This window comes from Taeniopygia guttata, chromosome 3 (genome assembly GCF_048771995.1).
Source record: "Taeniopygia guttata chromosome 3, bTaeGut7.mat, whole genome shotgun sequence".
In the NCBI taxonomy this organism is placed as follows: domain Eukaryota; kingdom Metazoa; phylum Chordata; class Aves; order Passeriformes; family Estrildidae; genus Taeniopygia; species Taeniopygia guttata.
Window position 1 is genome coordinate 58,728,702 of NC_133027.1, and position 20,863 is coordinate 58,749,564.

Here is a 20,863-nt window from a genome sequence, read left to right on the forward strand (position 1 = left end):
TCACTGTTACTTGTCTATGCCCATAATTGCCCAATGCTGACTTCTTTCCTGGGGACAGTTTGAGGTCATAGCAGGGATGGTCTGGAGGAGTTCTGGCAAAGACTCATTCATCTGTTGACCTTGTCATGCAACTCACCTTTGTACTGTTCACTGTTGTGAATGGGTAGAGTGACAGAAACTCCAGGAGTGCTGCATGAACTTAGCCCATGAAATTAGCTTAATATGTCTGGGAAAGCTCTCAGCTGATTGCATGTGGAATAAATCCGTTTGCTTGGGATGTGGCATATTTTCCGTCTGTTAATTGGTTATATCGTGCAGTGAGAAGGTGCTACAGTATGTGGCCTTCCTCTTAACAGCAAACTGCATTCCTCAACCAAAAAAGTTGGGCTTTAGGAACTGGCACGTAGCTCAGTAAAAGTCATATCAAATAAATTTTTACTTTAGTCCTCCTCACTGGTGATTAAACTTGCACAATGGTTTGCTGTCTACCACATGGGGAACATCTACAAAGAATTTTATTCTGAGCTTTTCTTAGAAGGTCAGTATGTGGAATTGTTTGGCAAGAGCATTTGTTTTAAAATGCTACAGTATGTGTTGTTACAATTTTATTATGTCCAATACACAATATAACCAAAGTTGTAAGGATAGAGTTGTATGGATGTAAGCTGTGGTTCAGGACTAGGTGAGATCAGGAATGTCAATGAATGGAATGAATGTCTTGATATCCTATTTTAAATTGAAGCAAATTCCCACCTGTAAGTTTGTGGAACACAATTACAAGTAGTTGGATGGCTCTGGCTTACTGTGGTCTTTTAGCCTAGCTAAAACAGCATAAGGAAATTCTTTAAAAGGAGAGATTTCAAAGCTCAGACCCCATGATTTGAGGGAACTCGATAACTGGACTGAAGTCATAATGTTGGCTTTCACCACATTGAGAGAGTGTGTAGGACACAAGGGTTATGTGTCATTTACACTTTTAAGGAAAACTGAGGTAAAGATAATCTCAAAGACTCCTAAGGGATAAAGTAAAGCACCCATCCTCTTACTGAAAAATATTTCACAGGATGAAAAATTCATTTTCCTTACAGATTGTCCTGTTCTATAGTGTGAGGATTATAAAATCTGTAGAAAACCTTCTTGGGAAAGTTAAAGAAGGCTGATAGAACATTCTGTAGCATCCAAGAGCTTGTACTTTAGTCAATTTGGATGTGACTATAAGACCCTGTCTCGGGGTTTGAAAGGCCATTGTATCCACTGGGGGTTAGAAAATATCTCAGCTTTTGGCAAATAATTTTACCCTAGAATAAAGAAACTGTTATTGATGAAACTACTGTCAAACAAGACAGCCCCAGTAAAAGTTTAGGGTTTTTCAGGGTTATCTAGATTCCTGATTTTCATTCATTTATATATAATGTATATTTTATATATATATATATATGGTTTATTGTCAGTCAGTTCAGTTTTTTTCTAGGATTCTTAAAGAAACTGGGTTCTCAAGCAGTTGAAATTGTGTCCTTTGACTCTGGAGGATTTAAGGCTAGGGAAACTTCCATGATAAGTGGAAAGTAGGATGGTAATTATAGGTCAATTTGCATTTCTATTTTGCTTAATTTACAATCTGAAGTACAGTCAGGTGGTTGGGCATTTGAATGTTGCAGCTATTATGGTCTGATCACAGGAACTTGGTGAGACTACTCATGTAGTCTTCTTCAGATTCCTAGAAATGTTAGTGGAGACTACTCTGTGTCTTCAGTTATTAAAAGGAAAAATTAAGTGAAGTAACTAAAATTATTGCTGTAGTTGTCACTCATTGATATCAAAAGAAAAAATATACTCTTTTAGTCTGTGAAATTGCCTGTTCATTTATTGCTACAAAGATAGCATGGAGAAGGCAAATATATTGATATTTTATTAAAATAAAATTTCAGATGGATTAGGTTTTGTATTTAAAAATCTTTTCATTTGTAGATGAGCATTATGCCCCATTAGCAAGATTGAATTGGTGGCATTACTGTTGAAGTTAAAAATAGACCAGTATTGTTGAAATGGGTTTTTGAAATGTAAAATTTTGCCTGGTTATGATTTGGTTCAGCTAGACCAAATTAACTTGGACACTTAGCAGGGTCTCTCATTTATTCTGGCATAAGAACAAGCATTGGGCAGAGCTTCCTCAAAAAAACGATGATGGTAAGAGGCCTCCACAGTGTTCCCAGCCAGCTGAATGCCTGAGGTATTTTGCCATACAGGAAATCAATTGCAGCTGAATGTGCACTGTTTCCACTTCAAGTATATAAACAGGCCTTATGATTATATAAAAAATGAAGAAAGATATTAAATAGTTTCTTGCAAGTTCAGAACAGGAACATTTGATGTTCGTTTCTGTGGATTCTTCACTGTCACCTTTGGCTCAGTCCATGGCACAAAAATAGCACAGAAGGAGAGGTGAATTAATGTTGGATACTCTAGAAAATGGAAATGTAAAGCAGTGTCTTAGAGAAATGAAAATAATAAAAAAGGTATCTGTGTTCAGTTCCAGTTGATATTCTGCTGAGGCTGGGAGGAGTTACAAGTTTAGCAGAGGGAATGAGTTCTTTCCCTTGTTAAATTAAAATCCTCCATTTTTAGGCTTCAAAGCAGGCTAATAAATTTTGTGAGAAAGAATTGCAGTGCAGCTCTATCTAAATAGCTGGGTTTTGTGAAGTGGTAGGAGAAGAACTATTTTTTGTTTGGTTATTTATCATGCTCTGTTGACCTTGTGAAAATACCTAGATTTGATGGAGGTACCATGTAGATCGCAGTGACCATGTCTCTGATGTACTTTTTAGGCCACTGATGTTGCTTACCAGGGAAGTGAGGGCTCATTTGGATAGAGGTTTCCAGGCATTAAAAATAATTAAGTTGAAAATAATCTCTAACAATTTCCAGAAGGAGTGTGGTCTGAAGCGCTTGGGGTTTAGAGCTTGGGAACCCAGTAGTACTTCCTTGCTTCAGCACAGGCACACGACACAACCATAGGCAAGCAGTCTGATCCAGATTTTTAAAGATATCTAGGTAGGCAGAGGTGGTAAAGGTTCTTAATGGGATTTTCAGAATCACATTAGTGTCTAATTCCTATTCAAAATCTGACTCCTTTGCTTGTCTGAACTGGATTCAGCCTGTGCTATGTTTTATTCAGCTGCTCTTTGGGACAGAATGGGAGGCGTACGTATGGTGAGCGTGACTTAGAGGGAATAAACCGAGGTGTGCCTAGACCCCTGCTGGGCTGTGCAGCTGAGCTCCCTTTTATCCTTTCTCTAATTCCATATTTTCCATCCTCCTTTCTGCAGAATGACAGAGACTCAACGGAGGAGAGGAAAAGTGACTCCATTTTGCCCAGCCTAACAGCAATATATTTGGTGAGTACTCTACCAGGTAATTTTTTAACTATTATTTTAACTTCTTTTTTTTTTTTTTTTTAACTTTAAATATGAGATGATGTTTGGTGCACCTCTGACTGAGAGGATTACCGTTCACATATGGTGAATGTGCCTCAGGTTAACTATGAGGCTACTTAGTATCCCAACCCACAGTAGGTCACTGTGCTGAAAGGGCCTCCTGGTGTGTTGGTTAGCCAGGGGAGAGGGTGTTCCTCATGTGCACACTGGGGTTTTATGCTAATTAAATTCAATTCTGGGGAGGCACCTAAGCAGTTAGGGGAGATTAACTATTCAGTGTTAGCCTTTATTTCTGGAACTGAGGTTTTGCTGAAGATCTGTAGCTGAAATTTTGATTGGTTGTTTGAGTCTCTCTCTTTGGAAGAGAAAGTGCCACTTTCATGGAGAAACAATAATGGTCTCCCTATGGGGGTGGAGAGATCAAGGACAATTTTTTTCTCCTGAGATTTCCTATGTTAGGTATGTCATTTTAGCTTATTTTTAAAGTAATTTAATTTTGTTTATATAATCTCACTGCCTGGCAGTCTTGGAGCATCTAGGGAACTTCGGAACATATGAAAAGCAGATTTACATGCCGTGGAAATGTAACCTGATTGCAATAACTGATTTCACTCATTTGATTATCTGAAGCAAATTGACATTCCAGAAAACTTCACAATAGGGCTGGAAGGAGACTCTACAGAAAAATATCAAATAAGAGCACTTTAGGCAAGATCCCTTTCTCCTTCTCTCCAACAAGAAAGATTCCTGGTGCCAACCTAAAGGAATCTTTTCTTCTCTCTGAAAAAAGCAGACGTTCAGTGGCTAACAACTCAGACGCTGCTATTTGGAAAAACTTGATGCCTTATAGGTAATCTACTTTACTCCTTCCAGTGCTAATGTTGAAACCAGTGCAGCATAAATAAGTTTATAATAAAAAAACCCAGAGGTGCATTATGTTAATTGCCCCTCTGGCTTCTGTGACCTGTAGAGGGAATACTAATATGCTATATTAGACCACTAATTAATAATATTTATTTATTTACCTTACTGATAGTGGGGCTTGTAATATAATTTTTTAGTATGTATTTATGATTCAATTTTGTTCAAATGTTTATGAAATTTTAGAAGAATGGCAACTTTATTTAGACTCTAATGCTTTGAGATTGCATAACTGTAATAGAGAGACACTTGCAGGACTGTGTACCATTAGATTGAAGCTTACATCTGACAAACATTAGTGAGATCTTGCTTTCCTTTGGATCCAAGGGAGAACAGTCTCTGTAAGAAGAAAAAAGTTTTGTGGAGACTGCAAGAGGAAAGACCAGAAATTCCTCTTCAGCCTTTTTCAAAAATAGCAAGATTTGAATAAGGTTACATGTTTTAACATGCATTAGAGAAAAGTAATTGGCATGACCTAAATTCAGTACACTAGTTCTCTGTGTTATTTGCTGATAGTTAATTACTAGCATATTTTTTCATCCGCAAGTGTGGAGGGGCTGTACATTCCCATCTTCCACACAGGAAATAATTTTATTTATTTAGCTTGAAGTTTGTGCATATCCAAATGCATGCAAAGTATTTGCCTAGTGACCTTAGAGTGAATTATTTGCACAAACTCTCCTCCTTCCCTGATCTCCATTTCATTTAATGTGTGCTGCTTGGGCTTGGTTTTGAGTTGCAGTGGTTTTACTGTGTGTTCATGATGAACAGAAAAGCTAACCAGACCAGCAGACTCAAATAACCTCTTTTCTGAAAGCAGAGATAACATGAATTCTGCCTGTGGCCTAAGATGCAGAGGATTTCCTAGGATTCTTTGGGATCCCTGGCAGACAAGCATTCACTGTGAAGTACTTAAAAAAATTGTTGTGTCAACAAAACTGGAGTGTGTGGGAATATACCAACTAAGGGGATAAGGCATTCAAGGACTAGATAAAGTGCATATTGTAAGGAATTAATTTTGTGGGAAAAGGAAGGAACACAAAATATGAGCACTGGTGTTCCATAAAATTAGGAGCTTAATGGTTTAGGCAGATACAGCTTTGAGGCACAGATGTTGAATCTTACCAAATAACCACTGGTAATTTTGCCGAATTTGCTTTACATGTCAGGGTTAAATCTGGAACATCTAAGAATATTTTTATTCTGAAAAACTTTTGGGGGTAGTGGGGGAAAATGTTTTATGAAATTAGTTTCTATTTTGCTATTATCCATTTGACTTATATAACAATATTTTTTGTTTTTATTTGTTTCAATAATTTGGTGGTCAGAATATCTTTAGAAAGATTAAAATGGGCTTCAGCATCTATTAAATCATAACATGTAGCACAGAAGCATACATTAGATCAATATACTTTATTCTGAGAATTCCATGTGACTTTTAATATGCAGTGTGTTTATGCTAGAATTCAATACTTTAAAAAAATTCCTTGAGCATTTATGCATCACTGAATGCTTTGTTTAGGTCATGCCTTTAGTGGTGTGAGGGCTTGCAAATCTGTTTGGGGGTGGAGAGGAATGATCCTGTGCCCACGTATGAGCTTTTCTGTAAGTTGGGTCTATTTTTGGTATGCAATGAAGCAGAGGTACAGAGTGAAAACAAAGGTTCAGTTGCAATATGAAGGCCTGTAAAAGCTTTCCTATTGTGAGAAATGCCTACCAAGCTCTTAGAGCAGTTGCATTAGTGTCCATGGGAATATTTGGGGTTTAATTTAGCATGCTAGATTAGGGCCTAATACCTTAATTGTGGCTCACGTTTTTAATAAGTTTCCTGCAAACCCTTTGTGGCTGACTACAGTTGTGGAACAGACATAATATAAAGCCCATCTCTAGGGTTTTCTGTTGTTGGCAGTTTTATGAAAGCTGTCATTCTATTTCAGAGCGATGAAGCTGACCAGCAAATGTAATCTTTAATGGAAGGATTCCCAGATCTGACTAGACTTCTTAAAAAATGCTAATCCAAATGATTTATGCTAGTGATGTGTTGAAATTCTATGTACCTAGTACATTTAGAATAATGTTTTTATAAAAATTGTGATGACTGTTTCAGAAAGCCTTTGTTAATAGATAAAGCAGCTTTTCCAGAGAGAGGCTGCTTAATTTTCTTGTCAGTTCCCATGTTTGGGATTTTCTGCTGTGAAAAGGAGTAAATGAATTGTCTGAAAAAAATCAGAAATTATATAATTAGGGTTTTGTATAACTTGTAGACTATGTGATTTAATTTTTAAACATTTGCATATTAAAGTGTTGAACAAAAATTATTATATTTTTTTTTTAAATCCAAAGTAACATGCTCACTCACGCCTATCTGCTTTCCCCCTGCCACACTTGCTCAGAGTAGTCAGTCCTTTCCCGCTGCCATCTCCTATTGTTGCAGTCAAGTGACCAAGGAGAAGTGTATACTTCCTTTTGTGTCCTGTAGATAGGGATTCTTAATTGATGACTGCTGCTTTCTTTCTGGCAGAAAGGAAATGAATGGGCAGAAGTGATTATAGCACATCTGTTGTTTTCTGGTGAGCATCCTGTACAGCAGTGAAGCTATCTTGAAGACTACTTGTTTTTTGGGGTTTTTTTTGTTTTTGGTTGGTTGTTTTTCTTTTTTGTCCTGTTCAGAATTAGTTAATAGAGAGGGTACAGGAACACTGTTCTTTTATCACAGGTGTAGCCAGAGCAGAAAAACAAATTGCACACTGGAAGAAAATAACTTGCTTTTCAAACAAGTGTATTTTACACATGCATACACACACACAAACACACACAATCTTACAAAATCTTTGGGTACGTTGCATGTGAGTCCTGTCTTCGTAGTTTATAGCATTGTAGATTTAGTACTCCAAAATCAAGCTGGAAATGGCTTCCTTTGGGGAAGGGGAGAAATAAGATAGCATTCATACCAAGGACCCAAAAGCTGAAACATTCACACAGCTTTCACTACAATTTCTAAGATGCCCTTTCCAAATCTGTGATACCATTGTCTGGGTCCTGCTTGAGCATCTACTGCTTGATGTGTTGCAGCATAGCTCTCAGAAGGGAAACAAGTGGGGAGCTCTGTAGTGTGCCTCTGCTCTCCCAGAGAGGAAGTTGGGCATGTATGGAGCTCCTTACTTGGCTTTACAGATGACAGGAAAAGAAGTTCTGGAGGCAGATGGATGGTGGGCTATTGGTAAGTGTCTGGCCTGAGAGAAGAATGGGACTTGATGGTTGGGAAGAAAAATGTCTGGAGAAAGGACTGAGGGAGGCCAGTAAAGTAGCTAGGTGAAGTAAGTTTCAGTAGCAAAGTGTATCACAGCTTGTACATTCCATCACACCAGCTATAATTTTTCCACAACTTTTTCTTTTTAACTCTTGTATTATAGAGATGTGAAATTAATTGCACTGTTTCTTGTAAGAAAGGTGCCACTACTCTGCTTTTGCACAGCCCAAACAGCCTAAACACATTGTTACTTAAACTGACAGTTTGTGTTGGGCTTGGATGCATCTGGTTAACTCAAGTCGAGGGACTGCCTAGTGCTGCCCTTGCCCTTGGGGGTTTCTGGTGGTTATTGGATAAATTTTGGGGTTTTTTTCAGCCCTTTCTTGTCACTTGCAATCCCAAGAGCTGTTTTGATGCTGTCCTCTTAGGAGAGGATCCCTTAACAAAGGGTGTGTTGAGATGTGCAATTTTCTATCCATAGGATGCTGTTTATCTGGAAGCTTACAGCCTTCCTTAAGTTAAACAGGTTTTTCAAATAACAGATGCACCTGACCACTAGAGATGGGAGAAGTGGGAGCGCATTATGTGCTGTAGGTGCACACCCACGTGGCTGAACACAAAATTTGTGGTACCGTAAGTGAATCATGCTGCAGTTAATGTCCCAGGTTAACCTTTAGTCATTCCTTGATCAGAACAGAATTCAGAAGATGAAAAAGCAGTTATCATAACCCCAAATTTAAATTTAAATTTAAATTGGATGGGGTTTCCTTCTATCTATGATAAAACTGGGGTTTTTTCCCCAAAGACTCATCTAAGAGTAATTTAAGCAACTAAGTAATCCTTTTGCTTTCTGAGTGAGATGGAGACCCTGTTCATGTCTCTGAAGCCTTTTAAGCATTTAGCCTACCTCCATAGGATTTCAGAATTATCTTGCATCTCTTGGCAAGCATTATGGTGTAGCTAAATATTAATCATAGTAAAAGCCAAGTAATACAGGAAAAACCCACAGAATCATTCAAAATTTATTTGTTCAAGTTTTTGTAAATTACATTCTATGGTTCTCTTAATATAGTGAGCTTTATAAAGAATGCATTATTAAGAAAAATAATATATTGTTAATTTGAGCTTTTTACAATTCTGAGCACTACATTGATAGATTATTCTGCACCACTTGAACTTCTTGTGAGAAACACTTAACATTTGTGAGACATAATGTATTCAAATTACTATATAGGAGTTTGCTAAGATGGTTTTATTATGGAATCTTGGCTTTGAGAACAGATGCGACTTCTTTTATCATGAGTTTAAGATGCAACCTGTGACCTGGAGCATGACTATAAATTGGTTTACAAAATTTTCAGACAGCTCTTTGGGTACATATGCATTGATGAATATACACACAAGCCAAAATCCTATTAGAAATTAAAAATACTTCTTCCATTGAGACAGATATTCATTAAAGCTTGATACATAGCTCTTCAGTAAAAGAAACTTCAACAAGACCTTCAACCTCTAAAAGAAAGATTAGCTACTGCTTTTATCAGTATGGACATCGCTTTGAAGAAACTGAACATCTGGTTTCCTTCTGGGAGAATTATGTTCTGTCCACTTGACCCTTTGTAAAAGTAAATATTTTTATTAGTTATGTTATGTAGGAATTTGAAAAAATATTTAATACGTTAAAACCCCCAACCTTTGCATATTTAGCTTCAGTTACGGAGGTGCAATACATCAAATGATCTTATGTTCTTGATTAATGAGTTTATATTGTATTAAAAATTATACCAGTATGGAATTTGACAAGAGACATAACTTTTTCTTTGTTTTCCTTTTCATAAGAAAATACCTATTTTTCTCCCTTTCTCCCTTGTCCCCTCCCAGAATTATGTTTGTCAAACCACAGACATTTCAGCCCTCACTCCTTTCCTTCAGTTATGGATGTAAAATGCACTTCCAGGATAAATCCGCCTGGATGATATTTGCTTACCACATAATTTAAACATGTAAAGATACTTAGGAAAGATAGGTATATGTTTTGATTGTGATCAAATAGAGGTATATTATATTTATTATATATTATATATATTTATATATATATTTTATATATATGTATTATATTATATATTATTACATTTATTAAGGTTTATTGAAGATGTAGATTCTAATCCTGTTTTCAAAGTAGAATAGAACAGATCCTAATATTGTAGTTATTATATTTATTTCTTCTATGTAGAAATAGATTTCTTAGGAAAAATGCTCTCCATGCATCCCAGGTTTAAACACAAATGTTGCTTGTTTTTTGCCACTATGAGAGTGAGTGGATATCTTTTAAAATACACAATGCACTCTTTTAAGTAAGGAAAGGCATTGGACTTGATGAAATGTTACACTCGAGAAATGATTTTACAAGTCAAGCCAGTTAGGAATTTTTCAGACAAAAATATTTTGTTGGAAAACAACAATTTATTAAAAACACAACATTTCACACAAGCAGTTTTCAACAAAACTATCAGCAAGAGAAGTTTTTCAGGTATAGGATTGTAAGAAAACCTGTTTCAGTTCCGTGGAAAAATAACAATGTAACTTAAAACTCAAGTAAATACTATCTCTCTGGAAAGCTCTGTCTCTAATTATACTTTCTTTTAGAATTAGAGTCCTTCAATGATCTCTAGCTCTTTTTCACAAGGAACATGGCTATTTTCAAATTCTACTTTTTATTTTCCATTAAGTGGGAAAGATGGCTTCCTAGTTGATTCTAGTCTATTGATGTTCATTTTTGCAAATTGTTCCTATGGAAAAGAGTCTTCCATTGTTTTAATGCAAACTTGCTGAAAAATGGCAGATATGACATTGACTCAAGTCATGAAAAATTATTTCCTGTGTTCTTTTTCATTCCTCATTTGCCATGTATCAAAATTTGCTGGTGAATTTAAGACCTACTCCAAATTCTTATAAGTTTTATTTGTCCCATTTGTCACTGTTATTATTATGATTGGTCTAAACAGTGTTACTTATGTAATAGGCACTGTAAGTCCCTGTCTCTTTACTGGATGTGCCAGTGTTTATTAATCTTCAGGGTGAAGTAAAGCCTTTCAAAAGACTGTGCTATCAGAGTAGACAGCTTTTGATCAAGTGGGTTGCAAGATAATTGAGTAATGCTTGTGCCAAATCTGTCTAGGATCTAAACCAAAAATACAGAGTTTTTGTGTTTATTTTGGGAATAGGTTCATAGTTCCACGTTTGACTTGCAGCAATATTCATGAGAAATGACATTGAAGTGGACTTTAAACAGCACATTATAATATAAAATGTTACTGTGTCTCTGAAGCACATCTGGTAATGCAAGATGTAAAGCTATTAATTTGGTCAGGACAATGAGTTCTTTATGATTTGGGGCTAGCCCATTGAAATGAGTTTACTCCTGAATTAATGATGATGGAGGGTGGGGAATCTGGAGTAATGACCATCTGCTGGCTGTTGATGTCCAGCAGGCTTTAAGAGACAGAGTGACGCCTGTGGTAACATGCTTGGGCAAATCTTAATTTCTGTATTGTTACTAAGCAAAGAAAAAGGAAACAAAAGATGGATGAAACTGTAAAATTTAGGTAATTTTTGTGTGAATGAGAGGACTGTCTTCCAAGGGTTGAAGCTTACTACTATTCTCCATTCCTGAGAACAGCTTGATTTGATTCCCCCACCAGCCAGGAGAGATGAGAGGCAAAAAACCTGAATGCTTTTTACTCTGGGGACTGGAGGAGCCCCACACAAGTGCTGTTGTGTTTCATCTTTTATGGTGCAACAGTGCATATGTGATAAACTGAGTCCCCAGCTCTTCATCCCTGTTGCTATTCATTCCATGTACCTAAATTGCTTCCCAAGATGTAGTTTAACTGCCTGAAACTCTAATTCTCATGAACCTCTGTAACAGCCTTACTGCGATGAGAGTGGTGTACATTTCTTGAGATTGTCAAATCATATTTTGTCTTACCCATATCTTTATGAGACATAAAGATATTTGAGTAAATTCTCTTGTGTGAATAACTGTGTAAATGAGGGAGGCATGAAATTCCCCTGCACAAGTAATTTCCTTCCCTGCTTTCTTGGATATTAATGGTGAGTGTCATAAGCTGCTGCATGCCTGCTGAAAATTAGATTAGTAGCTGGGGGGTTTTCCTTAAAACAATCTGGCAGTACTGGTAGAAAAATGCATGCTTCTTTCTGTGTATGTGGAAAACATAATGTAAACACATGTCTATTTATAAGTAGGCATCATAATAAATATCTTAATATCTCTATAGTATCATACTTCCTGCCACTGATTTTATCACTAAAAGTAAACAATTTTTCCTTGATGATTCTTATATGCTAATGTTGGATTACAAACCTCTACTTCCAAAAATGCTGCTCATGGTAGATATCTTGAAGATTACAGTGCCCATGGTGTTCTGATATGATTGGGTGGAATATTTTTGAAGTGTATCATACTCTATATGAAGTGTTTGCTTGGATATAGGGTTTTCCCTGCAGTCTGCAGTAGCAGGCTCATGCTTGGGAGTAGGTGGAGTGCAGCCTTCTTGGGGGAGACACCAGTATCCAGAGGAATGTAAAATACTACCCAGTAATCGGGCACTGGGGGATCCATGTGCCATTTTCTTCAGGCTCTGCATTTGTATTCAAGTGATCTTCCAAAGAGATTTCTTTTCCTTTATTGCAGCTAAAAGGTTGCTAATCGTTTTCTCATTTGGTATCTTCTTATAATCTTGCTAAGTAAGCACTCTGATGCATCAGTTAAAGTAGATTTTCGATGGAGTTCTTGCAGGGTAGATAAAAGAGCAAAACTGCAAAAAAAGCTCACAGAACATGTATGTGGTTGAAATGGACTTTATTATCTATTTGAGTTTTAATACATGCTTGAATTGGTAAGAGAAAAATATATTTTTGTAGGTACTTCTTTGAAAAGTGGAGCAGTTATCTTATTTCCTTAGTGGAATATGCTGAATCTTCAGCTTCAGAGATTTGAGGCTGGTAGTTACAAGTAATCTGTTTTAGCTAGTAACTTTTGTAACAAATTAGTTAATCAAACAGTTGAGTTTCTGTGTAAATTTTGCTGACAGTTAACTTTGGAAAAAGACAAAAGAGGACTTTGCTTGCTGCAGGAGAGCTGAGCGACTGCCCCTGAACTCTGCTTGTGCAAAAGTCTCTTGCTCTGACACAATGGAAGCAGGCACCCACCATTTGTTGGATACACGGAAGCTGAAAGTACAGAGACAAAAAATTATGTTTCTTTTTGAAAGGTTTGTATCTGGTCTGTTTTAAAGGTCAGGACTGAAAGGTGGAAGCAAACCCTGACCCAGTGGCAAATGCATAAGGGAAGAGGAGCTCAATTGCATATAATTATACTTTCTCCTCTGCAGAAAGTATGGTTTTGTTTATTTTCTTCTCTCCCTGTTCTGCTTTTTATGCTAGTGTGTGTTTTTCTGTCTCTGCCTCCAATCAGAGTTCTTTAAATCTTTGAAGTGTGTAATAAGAAACGATTAAGAAAAAAATTATACTAAACTGTGTGTCAGCAAAGTTTTATGAGCACAGGTGGCCTGAGAGAGGAGTGCTGTAGGGTTACACCTGTGTGGAATTCAGATGGGCCTAGGAGCATTCCCAGGCCTGTGATACTGGGAATAACATCCTTCTCCACAGACTGTTTCCAGGCGTGGCTCAGTCCCTAGTGCAGTTCAGCCATCACTTGAGAGATGGCTTTTATGCACCCTGTTTTAGACACTAGGATTATTCATTACCACAGATGTGTTATTGTGTCCCAGCTTGCTTTTGCAGCCAGGAGACCTTTTTGGGCACATCTAATACATTAATTTAAGAATAGCCTTCGTTTTTCTGATGATGAAACCCTGCAATGTGACCTCAGCATTTATTCAGCATCAGGGAATCTGAAGGCTGGTCCAGAAATCCCATGTATGTTTTCACTGTGGGGAAGATCAAGAGTGACTTTTTATTTGATGTGAGCACATCTTCTCAGTCAGCATTTTTCTGCAGACTTTTTTAGTTCCTTGCTTGTGTAAGTTTGCTCTACAGAATTGCTATTGTTTATTTCAAAGTGAATTTCTGGATTGTTTGTTTTGTAGAGAGAAATGGAGGAGTTTGGAACTGGGAAAGAGGAAACAGAAAGGTTTGGAACTGGCTTGGCACTTGTTAAATTGATATGCCCTGGTGGGTGAACACATAGTGGTAACCACTGGGGAAAAGTGATAGTAGCTGGGTGGTATCTCTGGGAATACTGCAAGGCTGTGGGAGCAGTGGCAGGATGAGAAGGAGATTGAGTAACTGTCTTCAAATTAAAAGGGAGCAAATGCTTCTTCCCCCTACTCCTCTTGCCTAAATGCAATAAGGCTTAGAGGGCTATAGAAACTCATTTGCTCATCAGATGGAGTGGTTCCCTGCTTTTTGTTGTAATATACTTAGCTCTTAGTGCGTGTTTGAAATACAACAGGGACTTTTTTTCGTGTAGCCTCACTGAACAGGGTGGCATAATCTCAGAGTGAGGCAGGACCAGGTGGTTTCCTCACTCTGCTGTGCCTCTTGCTGGGTTCAGTGGGATCCTGGTGTTAGTATGCAGTCTGTGTGCCTGTGTTCCTCAGAGGACAAAATGTGGGCTAGGCAGCAAGAATGGAGGAGCTGGGGTTTTTATGTACTAAGGGTAGTATTACATAACTTGAAACAGCATTATTGGAATACCTCTGTGTTGTTTCATTAGATCAGTACTTAATATTTGAATGAAACGTTAAGGTTTGTAAATGGTTAGTTGTGTGTCTTGGCAGTGCTTTAGGTTTGTTCCCCAGTTACTAAACTCTGAGGGGTGTTTTGCAAAAAGTTCACATAACTTATTTCTTCCCTTAAAAGTGGAAGAAAAGGAACTTTCATCTGAATTCACCGGGCTTAGCTCTGAGAATTCAAAAGGCTTTGGAAACTGGCTGAAGCTCTTGGTACTGACTTGAGTAATATCCCTTTGAATATTTACTTTAATCAAGCCTATTTAGAGATTCCTGCTCACACCCTGTCCTTATTTTTGTTGGTTTCCAGTACTAGATCAAATGACCAATGAAATATGAAGCTGTTTTCTTAAAAATAAGTTCTTCTGGAGTTGTCAGTGGTATTGATATAGCTGGGTTTTATGTTATTTTAGCACATAATAGGTATTTCTTTGTTTCTGTGTTTGAAAGTCTAAGTTATTTATTTTATTTTCTGAGAAGGTGAATGAAGTAACAAAGTGCACAATGGCTCAGACTCCTTGCAGTTGTCTAGAATTATTTATAAAAAACTGATTGATCAAACTATATCTCTTAGACTGATGTAGAAAGGAGAAAAACATTCATCTGAAGGAAATCACCTTCCAACTATAATACTCTTAAGTCATGTTACTTTTTCCCCATGAGTTTCTTCTGAATGGAAGTAACGCTGGTCAGGGGCCAGTGAAGGTTTGCATTTGGCAATTCAATGTTTGCTAAGAAATTTGGCTCTTCTGAGAAATAACAGTGGAGATAAGAGGCTTTATGTATTTATGTAGAAGGAGTTTCCATGTCTAGAGAATACAGCAGTTTAACCCAAAAGAAATGTTCATTTAACAGCTTGTCACTTGCTTCTGTCAAAATGGTCATTCAAATTCCTTTGGAAATTCTGGCAGGTTAAAGATTGTTACTGTGAGTGGTTTCCCTTTTACCAGTTTTAGTCTCCTAGACTCTATACTTGTGCTGATTAAATACAAGTGCTGAAATAATTTCCTTTCCATTTCTAGTCCTATTTCATCTAATATTCCTTATTCTTTATAATGAATATATTTAATGACTATATAAATGCATGTGCTCTGTCAGAGATTAAGCATGAATGTAATTTGAAACTGTAGTTTCTCTGTGCTCTGCATATGCAATTCAGTACAAAAGCCAGTTGGACTATGCCTGCAGTTAGAGAACTCTGAACTGGGGACATACTTTACAAAGCTAATATTCAGCAAGAGGGCTCTGGTTTCTTCATCCCTACTAGTCACAGTGTTCTGTAGATAACTGCAGACTTTGGGTCTAGAAAGCATGTTGTTTGCAGACCATGCTTCAACAGTTGCAACCTGGAGTGGCTTGATAAATAGTGTTTTTACAGGAAATGTCCCAATCTGAGTTATGAGGCCATTCATTTGTGTAAATTGCAAGGGAATGTACTCAATGCTGTTACCTTGTCTGTTATTAATTTCCTCTTTTCTAACATGTGTGTACAGTGTGTATATAAATATGTATACATATATACACATAGATGTATATACTCCCAAAGCAGGGAGAAGGAAAAGCTAAAGGAACGTGAAAGGGTCCTACAGTCAGCTGCCTGAGCCAGGGCTGGGGGGCTGCCAGGGTCGGCAGCGTTCGGAGCTTGGAATATGTCAGGGCTCAGAAAGCTTTAACTGTTGACTCTTTTATGTGATTTGCTGTGTTGTTTCCTAATGTTGCATACTTTGTGATGAAAACAAAACCCCAACATTTTCATTAATGATACTTCACTGCAGTCAGAAAGTTAGATGGGCATGTTCTGATGGCTGTGGGTAAAACTCCCACAACAAATGTGTTTCAGAGGGCATGCCTAAGTAGTTATGCATGGCTCTACTTTGGCTAGCCACTCAAATGACAATTTCTGGAAAAGCCAACTGAGTATTACTTATATTACCTGTGTCTAATAATTATAAAGTCCATGTCTAAACCTCTCATTTCAGCAGTAATGCTGTACAGGCTTTGTAGGAGCCTGTTCTGCTCATGGTGAATTTGTGTCTGAGTCTTTCCTTATAAATGTAACAGTGTCACTGTGTGTCATGGAGACAAAACTAATGAAGGATCTACATATAAAGCAATAATTATCCATTATTCTGGTTTTAAGTAGGCTTCCCCTTCATAAACATTCCCTGTGTCAGCAATACCAAACCAAACATTCCTTTGTATCTCCCCCCACTGCCCCCACCCCCCCACCCCCTCTTTAACTCTCCAAAAAAGTTTACAGTTGAAAGGGAAAATATCATTATCTCTTCTACTTGGAATTAACATTGTTTAGGAGAATTTTTAAGAAAGTAAATTGACATTCTGGACAGTGCTGACACTTTTGTCTTTCATCAGTACATCCTTATTCTGGAAGTCCTGTGGTTTTCTACAATGAGGTCTGAAGTTATTTCTTTGAAAATATGCAGTGAATCCAAACATATTACAAGTATTTTATAGAAGAGGTGTAGCAACCTAATTGGACTTGATGCATACTAATTTCTCTGCTGTTAGCCAAATTGGAAAAAAACAGCAGTGCTTTTAAAAAATATGTGCATGAGAGAATGAATTTGTGATTTTAATTTCGTGCAGAGCAGCATTTTGTGGTTTTTGGTGGGGTTTTTTGGGGGGGCTGGGAGAGAGCTTTCAGAAACGTGTTTAAGTGCAGAGAAGAAATACCCTGGAAACATCTGATTTTGAATTGCACTTTTGTGCCCTTGAAAAGCACTGGGCTGTTCTGTACTCTCGGAGTATTTGCTTTTGGATGCACCTTATCTCTGTCAAGTTGTCAGGGTTTACATTGCATACTGGTTATGTGACTTAAGGAAGATGTCATTCCCTATCTCAGTGCCTTGACTTTGGCCCTACACAGAGTTAAAATACATACAAATTTCATTCTTCCCATAGATAGTAGCTTTCTACTGACCTTGACTATAAGGAATTTCTCTGTAAGCGGGCTATAAAGTTTAATTTAAAATTAGGCAAGACCCAGAAAAACCTTCATTATTATCATAGTCCTATGATTTAAAGAGAAATTACCCTGTGTAACAGACGCAGCCTGATGTCCTTAGTAAGCAGATGACGCGTTTTTTTCCTTCCTTCTGACGAGTAAGTGTGGCAAAGTTAGTGAAGTTTAGTTGGGGGTCAAGAAATTTCCTGGAACAGAAATGAAAAATATAAAAAGGAAGTGTCAGAGGGTGAAATACCTGCAGACATGGTAAGATTGTTTCTACCACTGTTAGATGCAATTCTGCAGACATATTTGGATTCGTTGGTATGTTATCCATCACTGTAATATTTATCCAGCACATAGGACTGGATGCAAGTTCATTTAAAACTTTGCATATTATAGTTTATTTTCACTGTTTTTTGACTTGTTTGCTGTAATTGGGCTCCAACAACAGCTTTATTTCCTCACAGCCTGTTTTGATTTTATTTCTTCCATAAAATGATGTATTTGCCCATCAGTAGTCTTTTCCAAGATGATGGTTAGTGATACCCCCAAGCACAAGCATCACATAAAAAGAGAAGTGTCTTTTTAAGTGCTACATAGCCTCTCTAATAGAAAATACAATTTGGAGGAGGCTTGCAGCCTGTAAAAGCAGGTACCAGGGGCTCTTTACTATATATGCCAGATGCAAGTCTGGAGGATTTTTTGTTTGTTTGTTTTGCTTATTTTTGCTTGTATAAAAGAGAAATGGGAATAAAAGCTGAATGTTAGGATGCTAGCTGGGTTATTGCTCATTTGCTTGTTTGGTTTTTTTAATATCTGCGAGTGGTGTGGAACAGAAGCAGCAGTCCTTGTCTTTAACCAGAAATTTTAAAACTGTAATTGCTGAGCACTGGAAGCTTGAATATAAAAAATACTAAAGAGGGACAGAATATGAAAAAGACTAATGAAGGACTCTGTGTATGTATGCATCTCTCTGACTGTTTATTAGCCAAATCAGCATCTCTCCTAATTGTAGCAAAGTTCAGAGCTTTGAAAGGAATTTGAGTAATTCTGCAATAAACAATGCTGAAGTTCTTTCCTCTTCAGTTTCCTTTTCTTAACCATGTGCACTGTAAAGCAATCTCTGCTACTGAAGAAGTTTGACAGGTTCACATCCAGCTGTGGAATATTTTGGTATTGTTTTCTTCATTTATTAAGGCAAAATTTTGGCCTGGTTGTGAGGTTTATGCTCTGAAGCTCATTAAAATGAAATTGTAGAATGGCTTTGGTTGGAAGAGATCTTAAAGATCATCTCGTTCCAGCCTCCCTGCCATGGGCACAAGACCAGGTTGCTCAGAGCTCCATCTAACCTGGCTTAAACACTTCCAGGGTTGGGGTATTTGCCACTTTTCAGGGCAACTCCTTCCACTGCCTCACCACCCACAGTAATAAATTCATCTAAACCTATTTCCTTTCAGTTTGAAGCCATTCTCTCTTGTCCTGTCACTATATGATCTTGTAAAAAAAGTCCAGCTTTCTCATAGGCCTGCTTCACATACTGGAAGGCCACAGTCAGGTCACCCTGAAGCCTTCTCTTCTCCAGGCTGGAGAACCCAAATTGTCTCAGCCTTTCCTCCTTGGAGAGGTGCTCCATTCCTCTAATGAACTTGATGGCTTTCATCTGGACTTTCTTCAACAAAATACAGGACTTAATGCATTTATTGTTGTATTCCTCTTGAGAAAGATGCAAGAAGAGGGAATGCTAGTGACCAGTCAAAATACCTAACGTAGATTAAAAAAAAAACACCCCAACTTTAAACTTTATTTTCCCTCACAAAATCTGAACAGTTACCTGGAGTGTTTAGCAGGGAGGGGGGATGGTGAGCAAGGCAGAAGTACAGCTGTAAACCAAACATTCAGAGACTGTATTTCGGGTGATGTAGTAAAAGGAAAATAAATTCTGTGTAAATTCTGACAGTGTCAGAGAATTTGTTGAGGAGAAACTCAGGTATTCTTTTCTGGCAACTGTCGGGGTTCTCGCCATCTCACAATGTGAGGACTTGTATCTTAAAATCCTGTAGTCTCTTTAGTACTGTAACTGGGGTATGTGCATAGTGCTTTTTGTGCTATTTCTGCACTTGGTATACACATTACTGAAGAATCACAAATTAATGGTGCTGGAAATCAGCTCTTGTAATAAAGAAAATGTTGAACTGCGAGTTCTTGTCTATGTTGAGGCATTTGGTTTATTTTTAAATAGGTTTGTTTCAAATTCAGTTTTCTTTGTGTGGCCCTAATTAGCACTTAACGGTAGAAGTACTATTATCTAAAAAATGAAATCAGGAAGCAATGTAAGGAAAGCTCAGTTAAAAGATTTTATCTCTATCTTTCTAAGAGTCAGTAAAGAAAACTAGGCTGTTGGTTGGTTTTTGCAGAGTAACTACATGTAATGCATTACATGGGACTCTTAATTTGCTCAGAAAATGCTTTGTTTAGAATACATTCTGTGCTTCACTGTATGGCTGTTGAGTAGCAGATTCCTTTGAGTAGATGACAACAGTATTTTGTGATAACGATAGCTGTTCTTGGCAGCTATGACTTGCTACTGCTGTACTCTCAATGGTCTGTGCCGGGACTTGCCTCTAAGTCCCTAAATAATCTTGGGACTGACCTGCTTATCCTGCTTTTTCTTGGTTTTCATCAATGTATGTCAGGCATGCCCTATGCTGAGCCACTTTACCTAAGTCTGTCTGTTTTCTCAAGCTTAGATTCAAAAGAAAGTGTCTGAAGTGACAGACCTTCTGAATGTAAGTGAAACATGATCTTTTGATGGATTTTTTTTTTTCCTTTGTTCATGTGGGGGTTTTTAACTTTAATGAAGACCTGGAAGAGCTGCTGGGATTAACTGCACTGTACAAAGGCATGAGAGAATATATTCTGTTCATTCTAGTCATAGGGAGTTTTGAAATAAGCACAAGGTGACACAGCAGCTTAGCTGTGAGGCTGCCTAACCCCAAATCCAGACTAGAGTGATGGCACGACAACACAGGATGATTTCTAGCCCTCGCCCGACACACTGACCAGGGGAAGAGACAGGTTCTGCTGCAAGCACTCACTTTTATCTTCCCGTGGAGCAGCAGCGAGTGCCACCTGCGGGAGCCCTGCTGGAAGCGGCGCCCCCGGGCTGCGAGCGGCCGCATCCCGGCACGGCGCTGCCGGGGCCGCATCCTGGCACGGCACGGCGCTGCCCGGCCGCATCCCGGCACGGCGCTGCCCGGCCGCATCCCGACACGGCGCTGCCCGGCCCACATCCCGGCACGGCGCTGCCGGGGCCGCATCCCGGCACGGCGCTGCCCGGCCCACATCCCGGCTCGGCGCTGCCGGGGCCGCATCCCGGCTCGGCGCTGCCGGGGCCGCATCCCGGCTCGGCGCTGCCGGGGCCGCATCCCGGCACGGTGCTGCCGGGGCCGCATCCCGGCACGGCGCTGCCGGGACCGCATCCCGGCACGGCTCCGTACGGGGAGGCCCTGGGTCG

The 20,863-nt window shown here is 38.4% G+C and overlaps 1 protein-coding gene across 6 annotated transcripts in view; it reads left to right on the forward strand.

Moving 5' to 3' along the window:
• PLEKHG1 (pleckstrin homology and RhoGEF domain containing G1) overlaps window positions 1-20,863 on the forward strand; it is a 123,166-nt gene that overhangs the window by 7,562 nt on the left and 94,741 nt on the right. For 5 of the 6 annotated variants that reach the window (XM_072926935.1, XM_072926934.1, XM_030268006.4 and 2 more), the window contains exon 2: window positions 3,327-3,395. The gene's annotated coding sequence lies outside the window, so the exon portion shown is untranslated. Of the gene's footprint in view, window positions 1-3,326; window positions 3,412-20,863 lie in introns of all 6 variants that reach the window. The other variant, XM_072926933.1, reaches the window with a different exon arrangement.